We start from the raw sequence: 10,864 nt of genomic DNA, 5'->3' as shown, positions 1-10,864 counted from the left end.
ATAACGCAGCTATGTTCTGAACATCTGAGCACAGAGCACAAATGATACAATAATTCTATAACCCCCTACAATAGTAGACACGCAAGCTTACTTATAGACATGGATATTCACAAATCCGTGTCTATATATCCACAGGTGGAAATTATTCTCAGTTTATTTTTTACTTGAACACAGTACCTCCACCGGTACAGTGCCTCCTCGTAAATTAAACTCCTTTGGTTCAGCCATCGGCAAGAGAAAGACTGTCCAAAACCAAGCTATGAAACCCATGCCTTGTAACAAATAACGATTTTTGTTTTTTTTTTTCAATTGAATAGTCTTCCAGGCATTTCGAAGCCCCAAACTGCTTTTGAAATGTTATATTATTAGTCTCTAAAATGGTACATCTGCAGCCAACATGTATCATTGCCAAGAAAACAAATTAACCTATACTTGAATTATTTCCTGTCGACTTTTTCACCAGGAATAGTAAAAGATGGATAAAATGTACCTATTATAAGCTACATTTTGTCTCAGTAAACCTTCTTTTGGACAACCTTGCATTTACATACACTCAATTCAATAACATTGTAGCATTCCACATTAAGTTTCAACAACATATTATTTGAGTCTTGACTTAAAGCTGTCGTGACTGCAGGAATTAATATTCTTTGGGTTTTTCTGTAAAGTCACGTAGATAGGTTCATAACCTATCTACGTGAATATATTATTTGAGTATTTCCACCATCAATTTCATATTTTAAAACTCAGAAATGCATTTTAAATATAATTGAAAACAAAGTTAATTATTTATGTTAACCCCATCACTGGCAGCATTTGGCACATTCTCATACGAGCGAAGTAGGATTAAGCCTGGTTAGTTCTTGTGTGGGTGACCGCCTGGGTTTGCTTGTCAGGTGTGTGAGGCATGGGACTGTGATTTGGATAGAGGAAAGGGTTGTGTATTAGTCTTTACATCTTTGTATTGGCCTTGTCAGAGCCACCTCCTATCACACAGAATTGTCTCTTGATCTCAGCCGTCTCACTGGGCTCATTCAATGTAATAGCTTATTTTTGGAATTGACACTGCAAGTGTTATTTTCCTTTGAAACAATGTGGTGTCCACACCTACTGTAATGTGACCATGAGAGTAAGTATTGCGAACAACTATTTACATTAAAAGCAAAGCAAATATTGCTGGAGATCAAATTGCCCTAGTACACACATTTTTAAATACACCATGGCCTGTGCAGATATGTTGCATGTATTGATGTCAAACGTGCTGCCTGTTGTTGGCCAAACATCCCGAAATTATTGTTCGTGGTGCACTGTTAATCAGCCCTTTGGAGGCAAGGGTTGGTGGATTACATTCTCGTCTGGGAGTTGTTGAGGAGATGGGAGCACAGTGAACAGATATCTGATAGCATCATTGTGGACCTTTTGACAGTTATCAACATCTACGTGTGGAATTTTCTGATCCTGCCCTGGTGTAACCGTTAGTACACTGAACTTCTAGAGGTTGTCGGTTCGATCACCTAGCACGGCAGTTGAAACAATGGGCGAGTTTCTTAAACGCTTAGCCTGTGTCCACCCAGAAATATAATGCGTACACCAGTTAGTTGATCGGCAGGTCACGTGTGGTGTTGTAAAATGTGGGTACTCCCACCTTTCTCAAAGGCATCTGGCGAGCGTGGAAACCTATGCCAAATTCCCTTGAGTGGGACTCTCTAGAGCTCCCTCGAAAGTGAAAATAATACCTCTTGTCCGCAAAATGCACGCAACTCTATTTATCTGTAAAAATCTGAAAATAGGATAAATTTAGCCCCCGTCAGTGAACCCTTGCAGGTAACTATTCTTTTCTTAAACAATCTGCGGGTAAAAGTAATATGCATAAGTGGTGCAGTGTAAATTTCGATTTAAAGCTTTCGTGACTGCAGAGATTCATATTATTTGTTCTTTCGGTAAAGTCACGTAGAAGGGAAATAATAAAAAAAAGCATAATATTATTTTATTATTTCGTTTCTACGTAACTTTACCGAAAGAACCAAGAATATGGTGCAGTGTAGTGATGTAACGCAGTGTAATCGTGGAGAGTGCTATACTTCGCAAATATGGTGGCATTATCGATGACTATTTTGTCACCCCCCTTTGTAATAATTTTTTTCATATTCTTCATCGTCACAAATGTCTATCCGCTGCTGGATGAAGGCCTCGCCGCATCATTGCCATTCATCGTCTTACAATGTCACAATCCCCACTCCCGAACATGAGCTCATCTGCGTTGGTCATCCTCCCAAATACATTCAATGTTCTTTACCTACCATTCCATCACCAATCTTATCCACTTACAGAGCAAATGACCACGTGCCCCACATGACAGGTGAGATGCACAGCAGGAAGCGGGTTTTTTTGTTATTACTTTTTGTTTACCCAGGATAGCCTCGCTCTGACAATTATTTTTCTGGATGGTCCTGTTATATTTTCGCAGTCGGGAGCAATGTTGCTGTGTGTAATCCCAAATGAGTGATTTGCAGGGGAATTATTCGAATTTGGCAGACAATGATCGGCCTACTCTCGCGAATGACGTGACAGAAACGAAAGTCCACCACGTAGCAGACAACGCATATTATTATTATTATGGGTATATTCAGTTATAACCAGTGCAGCTGCTGGATTTGAACCGTGAACCTCTGGAAAACGCGCCGAACATGCTTCCGCTAACCCATGTCACTGCCCCAAAATGGGTTGTGGATGACGCAGATTTCTAAAACTCGCAAAACTTGGTGGCTAGGAATTGGCAGTTCAGCCAAAAGTAACATGAACCCCTTTGTCTAAACCATAGAGATTTATCACTTTGTACGGTGCATGAGTTGTGTCTGGTTTCCCGTTTCCTCGCACATGCAAAACAATAAAATGAAAGTGTAGAAACAGTACAATGCACTACTCTCCTGCGAAAGAGCTTCAGACCCCCCCCCCCAAAAACCGTGTATAAAAATGTTAGTCACACTACCACCAACAGTATCATCAAACACAGCATGATGATAAATCACATAATCAATTGCCATTGACAGCAGCAAAAAAAACAATGATCGTAATTTTTTTATTTTTTCCATCACTATCATCCTCTTATTCAGGTACCGTAGAGATGTTACATTTAGCACATGGCGCAACCAATTAATTCTGGGTGATCCCTCTGAATATTAAATAATTAATGTTCACCCATTTGTCAATCCAACGCTGGATGAAGGGAACCCCTTTCACAGTGTCAATCATGGTCGCTGTTTGAAGATATTTCACCGTTCTAGACAGCATGGGCTGGTGAGATCGAACGCAAGTGACCAGGCTCAGAACAGTGTGCAAACCACTGCACCACCACTCCACCTCGACTCCTCTTTTCCACTATGAACCCGGTATTCTAAAGTTTATTCCCGGCCAAAGTTAACATCATTGGCGGGTGACATCTGAACAGTACAGGACCCCCTCCACCAACCCGCATTGACCTGTGTAGTGAAGTACGGTCAAACATCCCCCCACGATCGACATGGCATGAGCAAGCCTTTATCCGGTATATACTAACAAAGTATGAAATAAGTTAGCAAATGAAAACAGTAAATAGTTGGTTTACAAACTTAACCCGGCCTGTTGCTGAAAAGGAGTTTTTTGTGGATGTATCTGGGGCACCGAATATTATACCTTGCGGTTAGCAGGATCGCAGATAAGAGATTCACCTTCATGTGATAACATTTTGAATGGTGGTCTTTCTAAACTGTCTCGTCTGTACATTTGTGCTGTCTAGTTTGTTTTGGAACATCTAATACTTTATACGTCTATTGTAAGGGGGTGTTAACGACATGTTTTTGTTTCGATGTGCGCACATGTAGTAGTATTATGCTTATGACTCAATCACCCAGGAATGTACCCTATCCCATCAGATATGGGAAACTAAGCGGAGTTGAGCCTGGATATTCATTGGATGGGTGGCCACCGTGCACCACAGGTCCTACGTTGTGGGCAGCAGAGGGCAATGCAGTAAAATAAATTGTTGTACAGCACAGCACTTTTAATTCTATGCTCTCCGCTTTCACCAACCAAACTGAATTGGTGAAATATGGGTTTTAAAAAAGCCACGACCCACACAGCAAGGGAGGCCCTCGTCCAAAAGTGGATTTACGAAAGGGCTGCAAACATATACCCACAGGTGAGCTATGACAATAAAGTTAGTTAGGTAAACCTATAACATAGCGAGTATGTGCGTATACAGCTGTATATTACACGAGCCTGGCTGTATTATGATAAACTCGTGTATAACGTTGTGAAGTCACAGGCTTTGTGCGTACAACACGTGCAACTGTGTCCCTTCACGTGACCACAGTCCGACATGGCACGCAATTTGCTCGACGCCACCCCTCATTCTTAGGCAAACACTCTCACGCACAAATTACACACACAAATGACAAAATGAACACACAAACTATACCCTAACACAAATGACACAGACCGTTTTGAAGTCCACCGCAGTCAAACGAACACTGCCCCAACTTGCACCCCACCACCGCACTGACGGCACACTATTAAACAGGTGACACCTACAAATTAGCAGACCCAGGCGTGTCAATTAGGACATATCACGCTTCGACTGGCCCTGTGTCTTTGTAATGTAGACAATACTGTACTGGGTTTATATAGTTATATTACTTTGGTCGAAATGGTGAAGTTTTATTCAAGTAGTAAGTGAGCTGCCCAAACCAAAGAGACATTTTATTTTAATGTGTTCTTTAGAAAAGTACCCATAAAAAATGTTCAATATTTATAATGCAATTAATTTTACAAAATGCATTTCAGACACGTTGGATTGGAAATGCGAATTAATATGTATTCATAAAATTGGAGCATTTTTTCCTACGCATCATCGGAATTGCATTCACAGAGAAGTAGCAGGCAATGTGATGAAAGTAAATGCCTATGGATGTGCACAGTCCGTGATGAAGTGTTAAAACAAAGGCTTATAGTGTGAGTGCACGTGAGAGTGTTATATTAAAGAGTAAAGGTACACCACTGCAAATACTGCTCATGCCACTGTTGTCAGACGGGCCTCCAACTAGCGATACAACTCCACGCTGGCCAGATGTATCTGAAGAGGTAGGAATACTCACACTTTACCCCACCACAACCACGCGCTGTGATGTTACCCATTACCGCTGCTGGGTGTTTGAGAGGAGGATTCAAGAAACTGCCTCCGTTGTTGACATTTGCAGATCGAATCAGGACCAGTGACCCTCAGTATACTGATGGTCTAGCGGTGCTTTAACAACCACGGCAGCGTCACAAACGAGGGTGTGATAATACAGAAGGGTAATGGAATAATAAAACAGTAATTGCGTGATAGTACACGAGGAACGCGTGATGGAGGGAATCATTAGTTCCCCAACCCATGGCACGTTCTCCCACCTGCTGGGCGCTCATCCGTATACCTGTGTGCGCGAGCAGTCGCGGTTCCCATCGGACTCCCACCTGGGGCTCAGAAGCCTGGGTTCGATCTCTGGTCCCGGGCCCCGTTCTCTCCACGTACACGCGAACACCTGGCACCGACGGCTCTTCAACTCGCTTCACTCTGTGCGGAGCGCGGTCACCAAGAGCAACACGCCGGTGCTGCTGGAGATGCCCGCGGCAGCGTGAAATCCGCGGAAGCTCCTCTGCTTTTGTCACGTTGCCTTAGGGTCACCAGATCTCCGGTAAAAAAAAACACTAACAACAACAAAGCCAACGGCATATTATGGGAGGAGGAATATCTCACAATGCCAGAAGAGGGTAGAACTACATGTGCACGTGTGATGAGTGACTTCCGCGACAAGTCGTGTAGAGGGCAATTCTTACTTGATGTGGGGCTTTCGCAGGAATTACTCTTTGGTACTTTCGGTAAAGTCACGTAGAAAGAAAAATAAATGGAATAATAGCATACGACGTTTCGATTGCAACACAAGTAATCATCATCAGGTACGAATGAATGAGAAAACAAACCTAGTAAACTTAGAAATATAATCCAATACAACACAGAGAGTCGGCTAACATAACAGTCAACACCCTACCTGGTTGATTACGTTCTTCCAAAGATTGCTAAATTTGAGAGAGAGACAAAACACAGACACGGAGACACATAGACAGACACATACGCAGAGAGAGATAACACAGAGACACAGAGAGAGAGACACACACATAGGCACACAGAGAAACAGCGCCTCTGTGTCGAGGCCTTAAATAGATAGAGAGGGGGGCAGAGAGATGGGGGGGTGAAGAAATTAGCATGTCAATGAGAGATTTGGAGCTTTCGTGGCTGCAGGAAATACTAGAGCAACAACACGAGGACACACAGAGAGAGAAAACACACTTAATCAAACTAAAATTTGTAAAATTTGGAAATGTAATGCAATGCAACACAGAGAGTCGGGGTACTTCTTCTTTATTCTTATACGGGCACAACACAGGCCAACCTTATCTTCTCACTCTGAGTACAACACTTAGATGTTAGCGTCTCAACTGGCTACACACACACGGCCGATCACTCGGCGGCGTGCCGAGGAGGGTGATGGAACCCCGCAGGGAGATCTTCCACGTGGCCGAACGACGGAGAGAGATGACGGCGAGCAGCGATGCAGTCCGGACCCAAGACTCCACACACGAACCCCGAGCCCTCGTCCGCCCCCCGCTTATATCTCCCCAGGCGTGGCTAGGCTCCGCCTCTGGCCACGCCCTCTCGTGGAACCTTCCAGCAGGTTCCCGGAGCATCTCGGCCAACCCCGCCCAATACCTTTGCCCCAGATACCTCTCCCTTTCAGATTGGATGTTGTTTTAGCGGTGCCTGTACCCGTGCTTCCCTTTTCTAGCCAGTAGGTGTCATCATGTCATTACATCACCCCCCCCCCCCCCCCCCCCGGAATAAAAAATATAGCCGTCCCGGCTAAAACCAAGATAACAGGTAAGTACACCCATGCAGGTTAGGTACGGCAATAAAAGAGCTATAAAAGCAGGACTCCAGTTGTTTTTCTTAAAAGGCAGAACAATCCGCAGGAACAATGATCACCTAATTATGAGGGAACAAGGAGAGAAAAGAGAACTATGCAAAGGGAACAAGATGGAGGGAAAAGAACAGGACTCAACAACCAACCACAACCTTTCCGCCATTCCCGAGCAATACCCAGAATAATGAATCAACGGATTCACAAGCATTTGGACCGAGTTAGCGACGCCGGTCCGTCGGCAGGGACGGTCTTCCGCTCCTGCTCGGGCAGTGTGCACACCACCGAAACAGCCGGAGATGCGGGTTGCAACACAGGAAGCACAGGTGCAGTAGGCTCGGCGGCAACAGGCACCTCCCCGCTCCCGGCGAGGCTTCGATGTCCGTCCATGGTCACAGGCTCGGATGCTGTGGGCAGCACGACACAATCCTTCTGATGCACACCCTCGGAACGCACTATCTCTGGCTCGTCGGACACACCAGACACCGGCAGACCAATTGTTAGAGACGGAGAGGCAATCCGCGGAGGAACAAACGGCTTCCACCGAGACGGATGGACAAACCAACGGCGACGACCCACCCGAATACGCACACACTGCGGCCGTTTGACCCCGACCACTTCCACGGGCCGTTGCCAGGGCTTTTGCAGCTTAGGGGATGTACCAACCGGCACCTGCGGGCAATGTAACCTTGCTCTGTCACCAATGAACCATGGTAGCACGTGATCCCGTTTCCTCGCATTACGTTCATTGTTCACCTGTGCTTTGGCAGCGATAATAAGACACGAATCCTATAAAACTTCGCAACTTCCCCACCAACGTGGGGGTTGGCCAAGTCCGAACACACGCTGTTTTCTTGGGGTCCATTGCAATGCCCGATTTACTGACAATGTGACCGAGATACCGCACGGATTTTTGCAGGAGGTGACAATTTTGGGGCTTAAATTTTTGATTTGCCGCAAGTATTTTGAGAAGAACAGCACGTAACCGATCAAGATGTTCTGCGAACGTACGGCTGAAGATGATAACATCGTCAAGGTATATCAAGCATGAGTCCCACTGCAGTCCAGCTAGGACCAACTCCATCAATCATTGGAGCATAGCCAGCGCGGAGTGGAGCCCCATCGGAAGCCGATTAAATTCGAAAAGGCCCTGTATTACAATTCCAGAACGGACAACAGACGGAGCATCTCATAAATTCCCATCTCTGTTTTCAGCACATAGTTTGAAAGTGGATGACATCCTTACTTGATTTTCAAATCCTTATCAGTTGATTCCATATGACTTGTACTGTCCATCAATACAATCCGTGCTTAGCGATAGGATTTGCAAGAAATGTCAAATATACTTCACGTCGTTAGTCATGCTGCGCAGCCACTCTGTATCAGAGGTCGCAACCGGGTACCCGATACCCGTACCCTACCCGATACCCGGCTACCCGTACCCGGTCGGGTACAGGTACGGGTAGCTGTTTGCGACCCTGGTGTGGCCGGGTATGGGTATGGGTAAGGAATCAAAACCCGTTTGCGACCTCTGCTCTGTATCACACAAGAAGGAATCAATTATTATTCCACCCAAACGCATCAGGCCACAGAGAGTCGCTGCACATCGGCAATGTGAACTAACGGTTGTAATCATGAACGAAGAAAATGGAGAGAGTGCAGATTGGATAGACGAAGAAGTGCTTGATCTGAATGGAATATCCATTCCACCGGATGAAGAGATCCATGCTCTCCCTATTTATTCCATGATGGAGCATTTTGCTTCTCCATGGGAGAATGTATATGCATAAATGTAATACATTTTTGGAATGATTGTTGATAAACATTTTAATTATAATGATTCTACCAGGGCTTTTCATTCTGTGGAATGAATATGTCATTGTTATAATTGCACTCTCCATTTTGCTTCGTTCTACTACAAAGTTTAAAGTATTTTTTATAGTTATAATTACTTTTAATATTTGATAATTATAAGAGAATTTCAATATAATATTCTGAACATCTGCAGTTTTAGTTAGACGCTGAATATTTTCAAGTTAATTTTATGTTAAATTTCAGCTTGACAACGCCTTCTTTTTAATACGTGTTTTCTCTTACAACATAAGAGTGCAGCGCCACATTAAATAAGCACTGCAATGACAATAATTTAAAGTGATTTGAAGCATGTTTTTTTTATGTCAAAATGGAAATATGGCTTTGTGATGTCATATTTGAGGGGGGTCTGACTTTTGTGACCCCGTGTGACGAGGGGGGGAGGGGGGGTCAAAATTTAGCCAACATCGCGTGACGTCATTTATGGACGGCCCCATATATTTTATTCAACACAATTTAGAGTATGTATAAATGTATCCTATTCACGAGAAAAGAGTATTCTTTTTAAACTAGCAGGAACCCGCAGAACTTCCACCGTAAAAGGACGGCGAATGTTCGTTTTATAATTGATTTAAACATTTTTATATTTCTATATCTTAATTTCTTTACGTTTTCAGTTATTTCATTGCTTTATATTCAAGTGTATTTGTTTTAATCTTATTTTAGTCATTTTCTTTTTTCTGCAATTCGTGTTTTTCACTTCCGTGTCTCCAGACGTCATCACTCCCTCTCCTCCACCTCACCAGTGCTGCGTGACGTCATACCCCCCTCTCTCCTTATCACTCCAGCGTATCTGGACGTCATCACTCCCTCTCCTCCACCTCACCAGTGTCGCGTGACGTCATACCCCCCTCTCCTTATCACTCCAGCGTCTCTGGACGTCATCACTTACTCTCCTCTACGTCACCCGTACCGCGTGACGTCACAAGCCCTTGTCGCGTGACGTCAACCCCTCTCGCCGACTCGCCGTAATCTCGCGTGATGGGCATCACCAACCTCATGCTCCATTCCTTCACGACTTCATGTTTCTCACAAATAACTCTCACTCTTACCTCAATTCGCAGCTGGCTTTTTGGCTGACCATCGAACGAAGGCATCGCGCGCCTTCAGACGCGCTCCCTGCGGCCGTCTGGAACGCTCTTCCGATTTTAGGAAGCCACTCATGTCTTTGCATTTTGAAGTCATCTACATTGAGAAATAATTTCTTTAGAACTGCTTTTGTGTTTAGTTTGTTGTCGTTCCATCGCACCTCCAATTTGCGCGGTTTTTAGTTACGCCTGTTGCAAGTTAGTTGATTTTGTCGTGTACTTAAACAAGATCACGTTCTGTGGTTTTGAATTTTGTTTTCCACAAAAGCACTTTTTTTACGACCATGACTCGGCAATGAAAAGTTTGTGGTGGACAACTTTATTTGCTTCCCCACCTACAGACGACGGGCTTTTGATTGATACCAAATGTGTACAAGTAGCTTGAAAATGTTATGATTGTCACGTTTGTTCAAAGGTCAAGCTACCCACAAACATTGGAATAAGATTAAATATAGGGAGATTTATTGAGGTCAAGCAATCAAACATTCTTTGAAAAGCTGGTTAAGCTTCAGATACAGTTTTTTGGGGAGTGTTTTGCGTTTCGAATTGTGACAGCGTCCATGGCAAGAGATATCTCATGCACACTGTTTGATAACTTGAGTATTTTACTTGTATTAGTAGAAATAATTTTGTTTTACAGCTGGTCGTCTTTCAGGGGAGTTGTAATTCTCTTGCAGGGGAGGCTGTTTTTAAATCCTTTATATTAAGTTCACTTGCTTGCTTGCGCGCTTACGACCGTGCAAATCTTTCGGTCGTTTTTTAACCCACTTCCCGTGATCCAATCGAGCTGACATTTTGCACACAGACTCGTTGTGTGTGACAATTTATTTTCGTGAAAAAATTTTTCCAAAATTTTCCACTTTTTAGGGAAAAAAATGTCATATTTAATTTAAAATACCAATGTGATAAAAA

Source organism: Lethenteron reissneri, chromosome 44 (assembly GCF_015708825.2).
Source record: "Lethenteron reissneri isolate LAM-NWPU_2019-01 chromosome 44, ASM1570882v1, whole genome shotgun sequence".
Lineage (NCBI taxonomy): Eukaryota > Metazoa > Chordata > Hyperoartia > Petromyzontiformes > Petromyzontidae > Lethenteron > Lethenteron reissneri.
The sequence above is the reverse complement of the archived record's forward strand: the minus strand, read 5'-3'. Positions refer to the sequence as shown.